This window comes from Petromyzon marinus, chromosome 61 (assembly GCF_048934315.1).
Source record: "Petromyzon marinus isolate PM22_M1 ecotype Great Lakes invasive population chromosome 61, UKy_Petmar_22M1.pri1.0, whole genome shotgun sequence".
Lineage (NCBI taxonomy): Eukaryota > Metazoa > Chordata > Hyperoartia > Petromyzontiformes > Petromyzontidae > Petromyzon > Petromyzon marinus.
Genome location: NC_133727.1, coordinates 7724621 through 7743820, shown reverse-complemented (window position 1 = coordinate 7743820; position 19200 = coordinate 7724621).

Sequence of the window (19200 nt, the reverse complement as noted above, 5' to 3'; positions counted from 1 at the left end):
GAGTTCGATTCCCATTCACAACCATCAGTGACTAATAAATAAAACCGGTCGTGTGCCTCCCCTACATCTACTCAAACTTAAAATAGTACCTCGTGCAACATATAAACATCAACACTGGGGAGACAAAGGCATCCGGATGCGGTGCTGACCACCCACCCCATCATAGGTGCTAACTCGCTAACAGCACTTGACTCAATAGTCTGTTAAGGCTATACGGGGATCTGTCTTTGTATACAGGTGCATGTGTCTGTGTGTATGTCTGTGTGTGGAATTACAGTACTCACTTCCCGTCGGCTTACCCCATCTCTCCACCCTGCAACAAAATCACAGCAGCGCACGTGAGACTCTAATCATATCACAGCTCACAACCACCACCACCATCATCATTACCGTCCCCATCATTAAACATTTCGAACAGACGCACATTCACATATAGATGTTCTCTCAGATTAATGTTATCCTGATACAGCGCGCGTGTGGATGTACTCACGGAAGATATCGCCTTGAAGGCAGAACGAGAAGTCACGGATGGTCACGGTTTTGTCAATAGATTTCGTTAACTGTGTTAATGAAGTGTTCAACCTCACGGATGTTTGTCAATGAGGTTTACCAAGTAATTTAACCGCGTTATCGATGTTCACTGACGACGTTGTCGAAGTGTGCTCCCGAATGCGATCTTTAAGCACACAGAGCGCGCGTCCACCTCCGTCTGTAACAATCGACCGTTGCTAGGGAAGTGACGTCACTTATTAAGGTAACGAACCCCGGAAACCACGTGGTCCACTGTATCCTCCAGGCCTGATTAGTTACACGACTGTCAAATTTTTACTTTAAACTTTCGTAACTTGCAGGAATTCATAATTTTTGGTTCTTTCGGTAAAGCCACGTAGATAGAAAATTACATTTTAAGTGAAGGCAAAAACCCCACGAGGTTTCGGTGGCAACACAAGCGGTCTTCATCACGTGTTGCGATAGAAACGTCGTGGGTTTTTTGCTTTTATTTTAATTTATTTTTATTTTATTGTTATTATTTTCTATCTACGTGACTTTACCTGAAATAACCAAGAATATAGTAACGATTGTACCCTGGTCGCCACGGATGAAGAGGCCGAGCGGGCTCGGTTCAACTGTTGCCAGGTACCTCCACCACTCAGCTCGCAGCACACAGTGTCCACTATGTAAAAATCAGGCTAAACTAAACCCTTCTAGAAGTTACTAAAATAATGCTATAAAAACAATGCAACAGTGATCATAAGAAATGTGATTGAAAGTTAACAATAGCGACATATATAACATATATTACTAAACCTAGCATCCTTCGCTAGCTGCTTGAGTCAATCCATAATAGCAGGAGTAACAATTATGTATGTTGATTAACTGCGAATAACCCAATCAATAACAGATATCCATTGTAATTTACATCAATACATTACCCCCCCCCCCGGTCTTCGTATCGGATCTGCTCACAAGCGACGACGTCACATTTATCCCCCGTCTACGTCTATTAAAGACCGAAACAGGGGAAGGATTTCACCACAACTCTGGCTGTCACCTGACGAGGCGGGTTGTTGTTGTAGTTACAGGCGAAACGTCACGGTACTTGAATTGTAAATGTTGTGGGTTTACTCTCCAACACACCCATGTGCTGAAATAGTCACTAATTGGCATGCTTTGTTTACGTGACAAACTTGACTAAGATTTACGAGATCTAACCCAAACAAACAAAAACACCCTCTAATAAGTAAATATTTGTATTAATTCCACGAATGGACCTTGGCCTGGGACTGTGCGGATTGAGAAGTTATGGATGCAGCTTCTGTTTGTGCTGCCATCAGAATGACCAACAAATAAATAAATAATACACGCGGATTGGTGACTACAGTACTAGACCCCCAGTGCTTTTATATTTAAAAGTGTATGTGCTTTGTGGTTGCTTTATTGCGCGTGTGTACGTACTGTGTAACACTTGTTTGAACGCAGGTGATGGGGTTGTCCATGTTGGGTGTCATTACAGCCAAAAACAAGCAGCAGTACGAAGACCAGGACGCCGTGGCCGACCATGAGGACGGAAATTGGCCTCGCCCGGTCACAACGTACGACAGCAGTACAGGTTTCACTCCACACATGCACACACCTACGAGTTTCCCACTACAGAGGCGAAGATCCCCCATATAGCCTTAACAGACTGTTGTGGCAAGTGCTGTTCGCAAGCACCAATGAAGGTCGGCATGGTATACCAGTAGGTGGCCAACACCACACCCGGCCGCCTTTGTCTCCCAAGTGGTGACGTATTAAACACACCGCTCCAGGTATTCATTTGAGGTTGAATCGACCCAGGACCAGTTCAGATAAATAATCGTTATTGGTGTTGGCCATGAGCGGGACTCCAACTCGCATGTTTGCGGGGTTCGGAGCGTAGCGTACTATCCACTGCGTCACTGCTACCCTCACATAACGCACACAGAAACAACACACAGGGACCCACACGCACGGACACACAGGGGCCTGCTCAACATTGAAATGTGCAGCCCTTGTGTGGCAGCCTGCGTTGAATTTGGGCGTTCATCTCGTCACCCATACAAAAGGTCTCGACACAATCAATGGCAGTCCCCCTTGCCCTGCCTGGCACGCACATCGGGCCAGTCACCCCACGCACAGCGCACACAACGTGCGCGTCGCGTATGCCAAATCAAGAGTCGTCCCCGAGTGTCCGGCAAATTGGACCGACTATCCTGGGCCCCGCGCTTCGGGGGAGGCCCCACGTGTAGACATCAGTGTCACATGTAATGCTTCCGGTTTAGTTTGAAGGCATCGGGGGGGGGCCCCACGCACCCCCAATGGACGGCCCTGGTCAAAGCACACGGCAGCACGGAGCACGCGCGTCACGTGCACGGGCCACGTGCGTCACGGGTACGTGACATCTACAAGGCAAGCACCTGCATCGCGTGGTCATCACTTGTAAGGCATGCCCTTTGTGCATGGGACGTGCGTAGTGTGTGCAACACGTGGCACATGTATGTCACACATGCGCATCGCAATGTGATGTCATGTGTACGTGGACATTTGAATCGCATGTAGCTGTCTGGTGGGCAGGACGGATCTACGCGTGGGCAAGTAAGGGGGTGGCTGAGTAAGACTGATACGGAGACACGTCAAGCCACACACTCACCACACACTCACCGGCACACTCACACACCACATTCACCGCACACTCACTTACCGGCACACTGACTGCACATTCACACACTCACTGGACCCTCACTGCACACTCACCACGCACTCACCGGCACACTTACTGCACATTCACACACACTCACCGCACACTCACTTACCAACACTCTGACTGCACACTCACACACACCGCACTCACACCGCATTCACACACACTCACACACACTCACACCGCACTCATTCACTCACACACACTCACACACGCACTCACACAAATTTACACACACTCACCGCACACTCACACACAATCACACTCACCGGCACACTCGTGTGCAAGCACACTAGTGAGCTTCCACAAAATGTGCTGCACATTAGTGAGGCCACACACCAGCAGGTTTAGACATCAGTGAGCTTACACACTAGTGTGCACACACACAGTCGTAAGCTTACAGATTAGATAGCGTACACACCAGCTCACCGGTGAGGTGAGCTACACACTGGTGAGTTAACACACCCACCTGTTTACGTGCGCAAAGCTCTTAACCCTAAACCTAACATATCCCAAATGTCATGGCTAAAGTTATTTTACACACGCACGTGCATACACACGCACGTGCATACACGCATGCGCTTATGAAGGCACGCATGCACACATACGTGCACACAATCACACATGCACGCACATGTTTAAACATATACAATTCCATGGCGTTGGACTTGAGACTCCCAGAAGTGGAATCAGGACTCCTGAGTGTGCGATATAGCTCAGTGGGCCTTTCTTGGTAAAATTGAAATTATTAGTTTAGCTTCAGGATGTAGGGTTCTGAAGATATTTCATCTTTCAGTCCTTTCTGACCGTTTGAGTGTGGGTGAGTGAGTGACAACTACTTATGCATTTTTTTTATTACAAATACAAGCATTTCCAGCTATTGACATGAAATGTATTAACTCTGGAAGATGATGGTGATACAGGTGGTGGGTAGCGGTAGTGTAGCGTTTAGCACGCTGCACTACGAACCCGGCGACCCGAGTTAAATTCTCGCTCATGCCCAACGCTGGTAACGACTCTCTGAACCGGTCATGGACCTCCCCTAGGTCGACTCAGCCTCAAATGAGTACCTGGTGTGGTGTAAACATCACTACTGGGGAGACAAAGGCGGCCGGGCGTGGTGTTGGCCACCCACCCCTCGTGTGCCATGCTGACCTTCACAGGTACTCGCTAACAGCACTTGCCCCAACAGTCTATTCGGGCTATACAGGGAGTCTTTGCTTTGGTGGTGATGATACAGATGGTGATTTATTATACAGATGGTTAGGATGATGATAATGATACATTTGGTGATGATGGTGGTGATGATGGGACTGTAAGAGTCGTCCTTGAAGATATTTACTGTGTAATATTAAGACACACTAATATAAAATGTAATCATTAAAGCACAATATATAACATTTGTAATTTCTGTTGAAAGCATGTGCTTATAATTGTGACGTGTATTTGTACGTGGTTGTGCATGAATGCACGTGTTTTTTATTTTCTGTATTAGGTGCTTGACGACAGCACTTGGCCCAACAGTCTATATTGGTTGTACAGGAAATCTTTGTGTTTTGATTCATGAATGTTCCATTCACGAAATTTAGTGAAAACGAAATTGACAAATTAAGGATACTTTTCGACTTACGAAATAGGATTTCAGCGGAAACAATATATCACATGGCACGCACCATGAGATCATCAAGCAAAAAGCTGTCATCCATCCACGACAGTGTCACGGTATCCCCATAGTGCAAAAGTAACGCCTCGTCACCTCTCCAGTCATTCCAACATGCAGATCTTTTGGTGAGTTCCTTGAAGATGTTAATTATTTTTGTTTTAAATTGATTATTATTCAACCGTTGTAATATTTGTTCTTTATTATTTTTTGCATTGTGAAATGTTGGTGTTTATTTTGGGTTTATAGTAGAAATGACTGTCTGAAACACATCGCAAGTTTTTCGTATTCAATTAATGGGAAAAGCCATTCCGATTTACGATATTTTGTTTTACGTGCGTTTTTCGAAGAACGCATCCCTTTCGTAAGTAGAGGCATACATGTACAGGAATCCATTGCCAACCGCTAATTTACCAACCACGAGATTTTAGTAAACACGGATTGACTACTGGACACCTGTTTACTAACCACGAGCATCTCGCTTTGAGTATTTGCGAGTCGCGCCGAGTCGTGAAATCAAAACAACACGATGTACCTTATGGGGGGGGGGGGGGGTGGGGTTCTTGTATTTGTTCTTGTATTTGTACGAGCTGTTGTTTGTTTATGTTACTGATGTTTATGGGGAGCGTTAGTGCAGCGGGTTAGCGAGCTGTACTATGAATCCATTAATCCTGGTATAATTCCTGCTCATGGCCAACACCAGTGGCAATTATCTGAACCATTCCTGGACCTACCCTTGGCCTCAAATGAGTACTTGGTGCATTGTGAAAACATCAGCACTGGCAGAGACAAACCCCATATGCTGTGCTGGCCTGCATAAGTGCTCATAACGGCACTTACCCAACAGTCTGTTACATGGGGGGATCTTAGTCTTGGCGTGTAAGTGAGAGTTTGTGGACTTTGCATGTTCTTCCCCTGTTGTGCACGCGTTTTCTCAGGGTTCTCAGCTTTCAAAAAAGAACAACCAATACTAACAGTGAGATTTTACTTGCAAATTACTTAAACAGGGATTACACACCGTGGCAACATCGCCCCCTTCTGTGAAAGCTGGACAGGACCCTCCTGCAAAAGAGTGAGACTTCCCTGAATAAACAAGTGTAGCACGGTAATCTTTGAAATAATAAAATAAACTATTCACCCCTAGAGTGGACAGGGTAACGAGGGCGATTCTAGCAAGCGAGGGAGCTGTACTCGGACGGAACGGACGACGGCTCCCAGCCGACCTCTTCGCCTTTGTCGATCTTGTCATCGTTGGAGGCCGGTCTCAGCTCTGCGAGGATCGCCTCAAACGTGGGGCGCTCTAACGGCGCGTGGCTCCAGCAGTGGTGCATCACCTTGCGGCTGTGGGGTGAGGGGAAGGTGCGGTAAGGGTGCGAGGAAGGCGAATCGTGCACAAGCTCGGACTGCGCTTTCACCTCTTCCAGTGCGCGTTCGTTCTCAGAATGGTTGAATGAGTGCCGATGATGTTAATGACGTCATGGAGGGGGATGAAGGGGGTCAGGTGGCGAGGGGGGTGAGGGGGGGTGTGAGTAGGTAGAGGGTCATGAAGGCATAAAATATCTACAGTATGGATTCACACAGCGGCATCTAAATGCCACTGCATCTCCATACGTAGTGCAGAAACACTGGTCATGTTTATCTTGTAGAGAGAGAAGAAGTATGTGGGTCTCTACAGTGAGGGAAAAAAGTATTTGATCCCCTGCTGATTTTGGACGTTTGCCCACTGACAAAGAAATGATCAGTCTATAATTTTAGTGGTAGGTTTATTTGAACAGTGAGAGACAGAATAACAACAACAAAATCCAGAAAAACGCATGCCAAAAATGTTGTAAATTTATTTGCATTTAATGAGGGAAATAAGTATTTGACCCCTCTGCACTTGGTGGCAAAACCCTTGTTGGCAATCACAGAGGTCAGACGTTTCTTGTAGTTGGCCACCAGGTTTGCACACATCTCAGGAGGGATTTTGTCCCACTCCTCTTTGCAGATCTTCTCCAAGTCATTAAGGTTTCGAGGCTGACGTTTGGCAACTCGAACCTTCAGCTCCCTCCACAGATTTTCTATGGGATTAAGGTCTGGAGACTGGCTAGGCCACTCCAGGACCTTAATGTGCTTCTGCTTGAGCCACTTCTTTGTTGCCTTGGCCGTGTGTTTTTGGTTATTGTCATGCTGGAATACCCATCCACGACCCATTTGCAATGCCCTGGCTGAGGGAAGGAGGTTCTCACCCAAGATTTGACGGTACATGGCCCCGTCCATCGTCCCTTTGATGCGGTGAAGTTGTCCTGTCCCCTTAGCAGAAAAACACCCCCAAAGCATAATGTTTCCACCTCCATGCTTGACGGTGGGGATGGTGTTTTTGGGGTCATAGGCAGCATTCCTCCTCCTCCAAACACGGCGAGTTGAATTGATGCCAAAGAGCTCCATTTTGATCTCATCTGACCACAACACTTTCACCCAGTTGTCCTCTGAATCATTCAGATGTTCATTGGCAGGGAAAAAAGTATTTGATCCCCTGCTGATTTTGTACGTTTGCCCACTGACAAAGAAATGATCAGTCTATATTTTTAATGGTAGGTTTATTTGAACAGTGAGAGACAGAATAACAACAAAAAAATACCGAAAAATGCATGTCAAAAATGTTATAAATTGATTTGCATTTTAATGAGGGAAATAAGTATTTGACCCCCTCTCAATCAGAAAGATTTCTGGCTCCCAGGTGTCTTTTATACAGGTAACGAGCCGAGGTTAGGAGCACACTCTTAAAGGGAGTGCTCCTAATCTCAGCTTGTTACCTGTATAAAAGACACCTGTCCACAGAAGCAATCAATCAGATTCCAAACTCTCCACCATGGCCAAGACCAAAGAGCTCTCCAAGGATGTCAGGGACAAGATTGTAGACCTACACAAGGCTGGAATGGGCTACAAGACCATTGCCAAGCAGCTTGGTGAGAAGGTGACAACAGTTAGTGCGATTATTCGCGAATGGAAGAAACACAAACGAACTGTTAATCTCCCTTGGCATGGGGCTCCATGCAAGATCTCACCTCGTGGAGTTGCAATGATCATGAGAACGGTGAGGAATCAGCCCAGAACTACACGGGAGGATCTTGTTAATGATCTCAAGGCAGCTGGGACCATAGTCACCAAGAAAACAATTGGAATACACTACGCCGTGAAGGACTGAAAGGTTCCCCTGCTCAAGAAAGCACATATACATGCCGGTCTGAAGTTTGCCAATAAACATCTGAATGGTTCAGAGGACAACTGGGTGAAAGTGTTGTGGTCAGATGAGACCAAAATGGAGCTCTTTGGCATCAACTCAACTCGCCGTGTTTGGAGGAGGAGGAATGCTGCCTATGACCCCAAGAACACCATCCCCACCGTCAAGCATGGAGGTGGAAACATTATGCTTTGGGGGTGTTTTTCTGCTAAGGGGACAGGACAACTTCACCGCATCAAAGGGACGATGGACGGGGCCATGTACCGTCAAATCTTGGGTGAGAACCTCCTTCCCTTAGCCAGGGCATTGAAAATGGGTCGTGGATGGGTATTCCAGCATGACAATAACCAAAAACACACGGCCAAGGCAACAAATGAGTGGCTCAAGAAGAAGCACATTAAGGTCCTGGAGTAGCCTAGCCAGTCTCCAGACCTTAATCCCATAAAAAATCTGTGGAGGGAGCTGAAGGTTCGAGTTGCCAAACGTCAGCCTCGAAACCTTAATGACTGGAGAAGATCTGCAAAGAGGAGTGGGACAAAATCCCTCCTGAGATGTGTGCAAACCTGGTGGCCAACTACAAGAAACATCTGACCTGTGTGATTGCCAACAAGGGTTTTGCCACCAAGTGCAGAGGGGTCAAATACTTATTTCCCTCATTATAATGCAAATCAATTCATAACATTTTTGACATGCATTTTTCTGGATTTTTTTGTTGTTATTCTGTTTCTCACTGTTCAAATAAACATACCATTAAAATTATAGACTGATCATTTCTTTGTCAGTGGGCAAACGTACAAAATCAGCAGGGGATCGAATACTTTTTTTCCCTCATTGTATGTGAGGAGTCTGTGGGTCGCAACAGCACGTACGGCTGGAAGTAGGACATTCCAGACTAAGAGGGTTCATAATGGCCGTGTCAACGAGACTGAACCAGCCAGCACAACTCACTGCCAATAACACATCACGTAATTCACCCTTAAGCAATTGTTCAATCAATTAATTGAATCACTACAATTAAAATCAAAGAATATCCCAGAACAAACACTTCGCACTCTCCTCCGTCAGCCACCTGCATCCACAATAGAAACGCATCAGTCCAGCAGTGGATAAAACCTGGTGTGGGAGGTATGGGTGGGCGGCTTACACTTGCGGTGGACAGCAGGGGGGTGGCTGCATGCAGTAGCCATCGCAGATCAAGTGGTAGAACTTGTCATCGACTGCCATGGGCCAGGGTAAGGGGCCTCTCCTACACCCACACACATCACACACCGAGCGGTACACACGTCACACCAAGGAGCACGCACATCACACCAAGGAGCACGCACATCACACACCGAGCAGCACGCACGTCACACACCGATGAGCACGCACGTCACACACCGAGCAGGTTGCACAGGGCTCCTTTATCAAGACAAACGTGGAGCAGATTACACCTACTACAATACGCCTGTCACAATGCCCCCCTCTCCCCCCCACCCCCCCAGTTTATGGGGGGGCGCAGGCCTCACTCCCCCCTTCCCGTCAGCCCCCCCTAATAAATGGTCCGGTTGCATTGTGAATGCACCACTCGAATGACGTGCAGTCCCGTGGCGCACTGTAACGGGCTCGTGATTTACTCAATTAAATTCAACGTAAAAAAATAAAAAACGAGCCCAAGACATTATTTAAAATAAAGTATGGCCATCGTGTGTCAGCATCACAGGCGACAATTGTCATGTAAAAAAAAAACTTCACTGCGAATCACTCAATTGGGATTGCTCGCAGCAAACAGCACTTGACCTCCTTACAGGTTAGGTGCTGAATAACCGTGTGTCACACAGAGAACAGTTGCCACTGAGGGTGCCCTTTTCAAATGCTTGAGATGAGATGTGATTATCGCGTGTAAATGTGCACACTAAAATAACCAAAAAATTATAAGCGAACTATTATCGTTTCAGGTGGCAGGGTGGTGCACCGGTGATCTTTGACCCTCGCAACAAGAAGGGCCTTGGTTAATTAATTATCCAGTTTGCTCACATAGCTAGTCTTTTTTTCTCACCGATCTTTATTTATTAAGCAATTATGTTAAAACTCGAAACCTCATGTCCATTTCTTGTTTCGTATTTAGAGATCCCCCCCCTCTCTTAATGCGAGGCCCTAAGCTGGAAGCGTGGCCGGTGTGAGCTCGCCTGTGATGAATCACACGTATAATTGTGCACTCTAATTTTCTATGGGTGGCCAGGAGAATTTATTATTATTTAAGTGAATGCAATGGTGATCAGGGGATTGGATCCAGAGCCCCTCGTACACAGTAGAGTACAAGGGAACGCCCACAATACAGATTTGAGCTGACCTGCGGATTGAGAAATTGAACTGTTTTGTGACGTGGAGGGTGTTTCTGAATGCTATTGTGACCGACCCGTCCCGACGGGAGGAGAGGGGACAGGGTGGACGGGCTGCATGAGCTTACTCTCCGGCACTGCACAGCACAACATCGCCTCCCTACTGCAAAAATACTTGGCAGGACCCTCCTGGAAATGAAAGTCTTCGGAATCAGTGAGGCCTGTCCTTGAGAGGACAGGCGTAGTCTTGGTCGTCACAAGCGAACATTTGTTTCTCCACATTAATTTGTATCCCCGGGTTACCATCAGGGCTGGGCGCTGCAAGCTTAGCTTCTGAGATCTGATGAGACTGGTAGCCGTTTTTTAAAAGGTAATTTCGGCATCTGGAGCCCAAGCATGCAACAACTTTATGCAACTTTTTGGTTATTTTGGTAAAGTCACGTAGAATGGAAATAAAATAATAAAACATAATACAAAATAAAATTCTCACGACAATTCTGCCAAAACACAAGTAGCCTTCTTCAGGTGAAGGAACAGAACTGTCGGGACGACAGCGCTTCAATAACTGCTGCTAAGATTCGCAGCGTCTTTTAATCTAGGTGGGAGAGGTAAAGTGCCTTGACAAAAGAGTTTACATATCAAACAGGAGAATTTAGCATTGAAATCGCTGTGTTAAAGTGTTGGATCAGCAGGGTGTTAAAGTCAGAAATAAGCATGTAACTGGGAGATTAGCATGATGTTAATGTGAGGGATTAGCATGTGACTGGTCACGGAAATAGCTATGTTAAAGTCAAAGTTTACATCTCAACAGAGGCGTTTAGTATATGGACGCTAAAGGACTGCAACTACCCAACTATCATACAATAAACCGATGTGAAAAAAACTAAGTATAAACTACATCAATGTTATCAATAAACTCTATATGCTCTCCAATCATCAGAGCGCTTCAATGAACGCTGCTAAGATTCGCAGCGTCTTTTAGGCTAGGTGGGAGAGGTAAAGCGCCTTGACAAAGGAGTTTACATATCAAACAGGATAATTTAGCATTGAAATAGCTGTGTTAAAGTGTTGGATCAGCAGGGTGTTAAAGTCAGAAATTAGCATGTAACTGGGAGATTAGCATGATGTTAATGTGAGGGATTAGCATGCGACTGGTCACGGAAATAGCTATGTTAAAGTTTCCATCTCAACAGAGGCATTTAGTATATGGATGCTAAAGGACTGCAACTACCTAACTATTATACAATTAACCGATGTGAAAAAAACTAAGTATAAACTACATCAATATAATAAATGTACTCAATATGTTCTTCAATACGTTGAGCTATAAACATAAAGTAACTGAGTATACACTACACTGTATAATGAATACCATATAGTAAACGAATTAATAAAACTAAAATATAAACTACATCAATGTTATCAATAAATTCTATATACTCTCCAATCAGCTGAGCTACTATCAATAAGTCGTTATACATTACAATGCCATATGGCGAAAAAAAGGGTGGCGGTTTTTTCCTTCTTTCCAACGTTAGTACCACGGAGAGCGACGAGCCTCGTTCAGACGGACAAGTCCATCCATGCTCGGAACGGAGGAGGGGGGAGAAACAGCCACGATGCGCTGCTCTGTCCTGTGTTGCGTTACAACCATGCCATAAACTAGACTACTATACATTGTAACGTTATACCTTCCAATCTAAACTACATTGTATAATATCGTATACACAGCCCAATGTAAGCTCGAACATTATGCAGTATATTTATACGTCTTCAACTAAACTTTTTCCTACATTACACGACTATACACCGTAATATACACTACCATAGACAAACCCACTCTTGAATTACACAATGCGTTACTTTACACTACTCTATACTTTAGACTGTAAAATGTTAGACTTGTAATATTACACTATGTATTATTCTACCAACCCTACTGTATACCACACTGCTGTATATTCACAATACAATTACGATACTATATATTGCCTTATGAATTATGTTAAACATTACAATGTTATACTATTTATTATTATATAACATGCTATAAACCATACCATTGACCGTCGTGTGAAGAGGCAGTGCCAGCGAATGGACTGCAGTCTGAATGTCACCATAAAATACAATCAATTAAGAACTGAAATTGTTTATAACGTCTTTCCAATGAAATTTTGATTTAAAGCTTTCGTGACTGCAGTAATTCATATTCTTAGTTCTTTCGGTAAAGTCACGTTGAAGGGAAACAACAAAATAATAAAATATATATAAAACAATAAAAATTCTCACGACGTTTCGACCATAACAAACCAATTCCTCGACCACATCAATTCCATACACCCAGCCATTAGATTCACCATGGAGGTCGAAAAAGATGGCAAGCTACCCTTTTTGGATGTCCTAATTAAAAGGAGACCTGATGGTTCAATGAGCCACTCTGTCGACAGGAAAGCTATGCATATGAATGCTTACTTAAAACCGGATTCCCACCACCATCCATGCCAGAAGAACTGCCTCATCAAGACTCTATACCATAGAGCCCAATGCATTTCCGACCAGGAACACATTACCAGTGAACTCAAGCACGTACACCAGGCTCTCAGGGCTAATGGCTACTCCGACTACACAATCCGCAAAGCCATTACTCCAGTCATGAAGAAGGATCCTCTTGTGGAGCCACTCAAAACCATCACCTTACCCTACATTGCAGGGGTCACAAAAAAGATCTCCAAAATCCTGAATAAACACAAGATCCAGGTCCGATTCAACACAGTACATAAAATCCGTGATCTGGTTCCATCTGTAAAAGATGTGGTTCCAGACATACAGTACCCGGGCGTCTACAAACTAAGTTGCCTCTGTGGTAGCAGTTACATTGGAGAAACCAAACGACATATCTGGGACCGCATCCGTGAACATAAAGCAGACTTGAAACACGGTAGGACGAGCACCTCAGCCGTGGCAGATCACTGTTATAATTCAGTGGGCTCACATGACATTGACTTCTCCAAGACGGACGTTCTCTGCAAGCCATCCGGCTACCATGAGAGATTCGTTCATGAGGCCATCCACATATACAAACACAGAAACAATTTCAACCGAGAAGATGGATTCTGGCTTAGTAACCATTGGAAAGATGTTATAAACCATTTTGGTACTTAATTGATTGTATTCTATGGTGACTTTCAGATCGCAGTCCATTCGCTGCCACTGCCTCTTAATACCTTTCACACGACGGTCAATGGTATGATTTATAGCAGGGGTGTCCAATCTTTTTTTCCCGAGGGCCACATACAGAAAAATATACGAAGGTTTGGGCCACTCACTAGACGTGAGGTATACTGCCTCACTTCTCATGCACTAATATTGTCAAAATCAATCAAATGCAGGTAAATTACGTTTGATTATTGAACATGTTTGAAGAAAAAAAGCCTCCATCATAGCTCTTCATTAGTAGATTTTAATTTTATTTTTTACAAAAAGGTTGGCAGGTAATTCTCTCAGTGACAGCCTCAGATTGGTTCTTAGGGTGCTGATCCCCCTTCATTGTCCATATGAAGGGAGAGACAAGAAGACAAATAGGGGATGTGGATATTTCAAGCTTATTACACAAATAAATTATTGGGCGTGTTAACACATCAACTAACGTTTGTTAAAAAAATTGTCATCAACTTTAATTCACTGAATTTATGAAGTAATTGGGCTTATTAACAAATGAAAACGGTGTGTATATTTTTAACTCACCTGTAATGGGAATAATGTTACGCTCAGTGGGAGCAGTGATGCTGCGCTTTGGTCTGAAGGATAGCTGGCAGGTCAGGAGTAAGTTTGGTGGTTGAGATGCGAAGGACGTCACGGAGATGGCTGTCGGTCGTTCTGGTTCTCAGCCTGCTTTTGTTCAGCGTTAACAGAGAGAATGTCTGCTCACATATGTATGTTGAGCCGAACAGACTCATCATTCGTTTTGCATGGCGTCTCGTCAGAGGAAACTTGGCCTTTTCCAAACTCCGGTAGAAGTCAGGTAGGGAGAGAAGCTGATGCTGATTTTTCAGAGAATCATCACACTGAATTTCGATCAGTTTTAATTGCAGACTCTCCTCCACTTCTTTTGCATCCATTGAAAACGGAGCCGCAAACAGTGTGATTTCCTTCTCAATGACAGAAAAATCTTGGAAGCGCTGACTGAATTCTGTCATGAGAGATGTGATCACAGACACATATTCTCCCATTTTTGCAGAGAGCTTGGCATTTGGAAATGCGCATTGATTTCGGTCAGCGTGGGGAAGTGCGCTACATTGAAGTTGCGCAGTTGTGACTCGAAGAGACGGAGCTTCGCACGGAATGCTTTCATGTGCACATTCAGCTGTGGTACCAGCTGCTCTTTGCGTTGTAGTCTCTTGTTCGGGGTGTTGAGATGATCAGTGAGATCAACTAAAAAAGCCAGGCCTGCCAACCATAAAGGGTCACTGATCTCATGGAGAGGTCTGCCCTTTTCTTTCAAAAACTTGTCGATATTTGATCTCAGGGAATAAAACCACTGCAGCACGGAGCCGCGACTGAGCCAGCGCACTTGAGAATGGTAGAGTAGGTCCTCGTATTCAGCATCGACATCAGAGAGGAACGGTTGCAATTCTCTGTGGTAAAGCCCTTGGGCCATAATTTTTTTTGACATTTTTCACAACTGTGTTCATCACATCGCCAAGCTGGATTATCTTGGCACAGAGGGCTTCTTGGTAGATGATACAGTGCATTTTAACAGTCTCACCTCCACTCTCCTGCACCTTGGCACTCACCATAGAAGCCATTCCTTTGCGCTCGCCTGTCATTGCTGGAGCCCCATCCGTTGTAATTCCACACAGCTTGTCCCATTTAAGTCCAGCCTGGTTAATTGAATCTGACACAGCTTCAAAACATATCCTTCCCAGTTGTTGTCCCCTTTAGACTCCGAAGATCAAGCAGTTCCTCCGTAATGCAAAAATTCTCATCAACTCCCCGCAAAAAAATTAACAGCCATGCAGTGTCCGTGGCATCTGTGCTCTCATCACATGCAATCGAGTAAAAATCGAAAGCACAAGCTTTATCTGACACTTGCTGTTTTAAGTTTAGCCGACAAGTCTTCAATTCGCCGCACAACCTTATTTCTGGACATACTAACATCGTTAAAATCCTGCATTTTCTCCAGGCACATTCCCACGACTTTAGTGAGGCACTGTTTGATGAAGTCACCGTCTGAGAAAGGTTTCCCGTGTAGGGCAATGAGTTGAGCTACTTCATTGCTGGCTATTGTTGCATTTTCTTGAGCTTTGTTAGCACGGAAAAAAAAACCCTGCTGCTGCGTTAGCAGGCTAGCTTGCCATTTGCTTTACCTTCTCTCTCCGCTCGGCGCCAGTGTAGGACGTGAAGGTCTGATGTTTCGTTTCATAATGCCGTCGTACATTGTACTCTTTCATCACGGCAACACTCTCATTACAAATCAAACAAACACACTTCCCCTTGGTTTCTATGAAAAAAAATTCATTTTTCCACCGAGTCTGAAATTTTCTGCACTCGCTTGCAATCTTGCGTCTCTTCGGTTCCGGCATTTCTGGTGACCCTGAGCAAATGTTTTCTTCGATTGCTTGCTTTGTGGAGACGCTGCCTTGTTCAAGACAATAGCGCCATCTTGTGTTTAAATTAAGAAATGCAATACAGTGGGCCATAGTCCATTATATTTTTAAACTTTGATACGGGCCAATTAAAAATGGATGGCGGGCCGCAGTTGGCCCGCGGGCCGTAGTTTGGACACCCCTGGTTTATAGCATGTTATATAATAATAAATAGTATAACATTGTAATGTTTAACATAATTCATAAGGCAATATATAGTATTGTATTTTTTTAGTGAATATACAGCTGTGTGGTATACAGTAGGGTTGGTAGAATAATACATAGTGTAATATTACAAGTCTAATATTTTACAGTCTAAAGTATAGGGTGGTCTAAGGTAACGCATTGTATAATTCAAGGGTGGGTTTGTCTATGGTAGTGTAAAATTGCGGTGTATAGTTGTGTAATGTAGGAAAAAGTTTATTTGGAGACATATCAATATAATGCATAATGTTAGAGCTTACATTGGGCTGTGTATACGATATTATACAATGTAGTTTAGATTGGAAGGTATAACATTACAATGTATAGTAGTCTAGTTTATGGCATGGTTGTAATGCAACACAGAAAAGAGCAGCACATCGTGGCTGTTTCTCCCCCCTCCTCCGTTCCGAGCATGGATGGACTCGTCCGTCTGAACGAGGCTCGTCGCTCTCCGTGGTGCTAACGTTGGAAAGAAGGAAAAAACCGCCACCCATTTTTTTCGCCATATGTCATTGTAATGTATAACGACTTATTGTTAGTAGCTCAGCTGATGGAGAGTATATAGAGTTTATTGATAACATTGATGTAAATTTTGATTTAAAGCTTTCGTGACTGCTGTAATTCATATTCTTAGTTTTTTCGGTAAAGTCACGTTGAAGAGAAACAACAAAATAATAATATATATAAAACAATAAAAAATTCTCACGACGTTTCGACCATAACTCAAACGGTCATCTTCAGGTGTGTTGGTTTGCATACATTTATTTTTAAACGGCGCATTTATTTATTTATAAAAAAAACGTTAGCGCCACGCGCAGCGATTTGGCAGTTTACCCAGGACTAGTCCATCTATATTCTGAAAAGAGGAGGGGGGAGACGAAATTTTTTTATAATGTATGCTGTCACGCTTACAGTGGCTTTCAGACAGCATACATTATAAAAAATTTCATCTCCCCCCTCCTCTTTTCAGAATATAGATGGACTAGTCCTGGGTAAACTGCCAAATCGCTGCGCGTGGCGCTAACGTTTTTTTAATAAATAAATAAATGCGCCGTTTAAAAATAAATTTATGCAAACCAACACACCTGAAGATGACCGTTTGAGTTATGGTCGAAACCTCGTGAGAATTTTTTATTGTTTTATATATATTTTATTATTTTGTTGTTTCTCTTCAACGTGACTTTACCGAAAAAACTAAGAACATTGATGTAGTTTGTATTTTAGTTTTTTTTATTAGTTTACTATATGTATTCATTAGATAGTGTAGTGTATACCCAGTTACTTTATGTTTATAGCTCAATTTATTGAAGAATATATTGAGTACATTTATTATATTGATGAAGTTTCTACTTAGTTTTTTTCACATCGGTTTATTGTATGATAGTTGGGTAGTTGCAGTCCTTTAGCGTCCATATACTAAATGCCTCTGTTGAGATGGAAACTTTGACTTTAACATAGCTATTTCCGTGACCAGTCACATGCTAATCCCTCACATTAATATCATGCTAATCTCCCAGTTACATGCTAATTTCTGACTTTAACACCCTGCTGATCCAACACTTTAACGCAGCTATTTCAATGCTAAATTCTCCTGTTTGATATGTAAACTCCTTTGTCAAGGCGCTTTACCTCTCCCACCTAGTTTAAACGACACTGCGAATCTTAGCAGCAGTCATTGAAGTGCTGTCGTCCCGACAGTTCTGTTCCTTCACCTGAAGAAGGCTACTTGTGTTGTGGCCGAAACGTCGTGAAAATTTTATTTTTTATTACGTTTTATTTTATTTCCATTCTACGTTACTTTACCGAAAGAACCAAGAAGATGAATCCCTGCAGTCACGAAAGCTTTAAATCTGAACTTTACGCAATTAAAAATCATAGTGTAAGATAAGACTACAATCGTTGTCTGCTGTGAGGATCTTCTGTACTCAGGGCCCCGAATGTTTGTGGCAAGTGAAAGTTTGTCTCAGCAAAATATAAGATTTCTCACAGTAGCATACCGTATGACCACACGTCGCTCTGCACCTTGTAGAGCCCATGGAACATGCTTTCTGGAGACATCCACTTTACAGGCAAAGGCACCTAATGGACATGACCGCATGGCCACAAGCACAACAACAATACGTTCAGTAAATTCAGTTCAGGGCGATGCATCGCGAGTCGTCATACGTTTTTTGCGTCAGGCCACATTCATCTGTCCAAATTAGCGTAATCTAGCCCTCCACTACCCTGAAGGGTTAAATGTGTAATGACATCACGGGATGTCACTGTGTAGTGCCGGCCCTAGAGAGGCACGGCGTGCGGTGTATTGACATCGCGGATACCACTCTGGTGTGGGTGTAGTACCGGCCCTAGAGGGGCTCGGTCAGCGCTGATTGATCCCGCTGGATGGCATCACGCTTGGCGTGCAGTGCCAACCCAACAGGATAGGGTGTGGGAGTGCCGGCCGTAGGAAACGGGTTACTAAATGCCATGGCACTCTGGTTGACCCGAGAGGACACGTAACCGGTTAAGTCTACAAAGGGGCCCCAAGTGGGGGCTAGGGGTGGTCACGTGGTCGGGATCCAGATCCTGCTGTTCGATGATTCTAGAAGGTGGTCGTGGCCAAGGGCGGAGCCAGCCACGCCACAGAGAATATAAGCCGGGTCCCCCAGAGGGACAGGCGTTGTTGTTCATCTTGAAGAAACCTTTGTCTACGTCTACGTTCTACCGAGTCTCCAACACATGGACTGGGACCCGAGCTGTGGTCCCGTTCTGTCGTAGCTAGTCATGTTGTAATTAGTGTAGTTAGCCTGGTGGTCACCACCACAGGTTGTTATTCTGGGCCAGTTACCCCGTGTACCACATGGGGGGGAGGAGGAAGGGGATTTGTGAAATTGCCCCATATTTTGAACTGTCGGCAGAGCAGGGAGATTGAATCCAATTGCCGA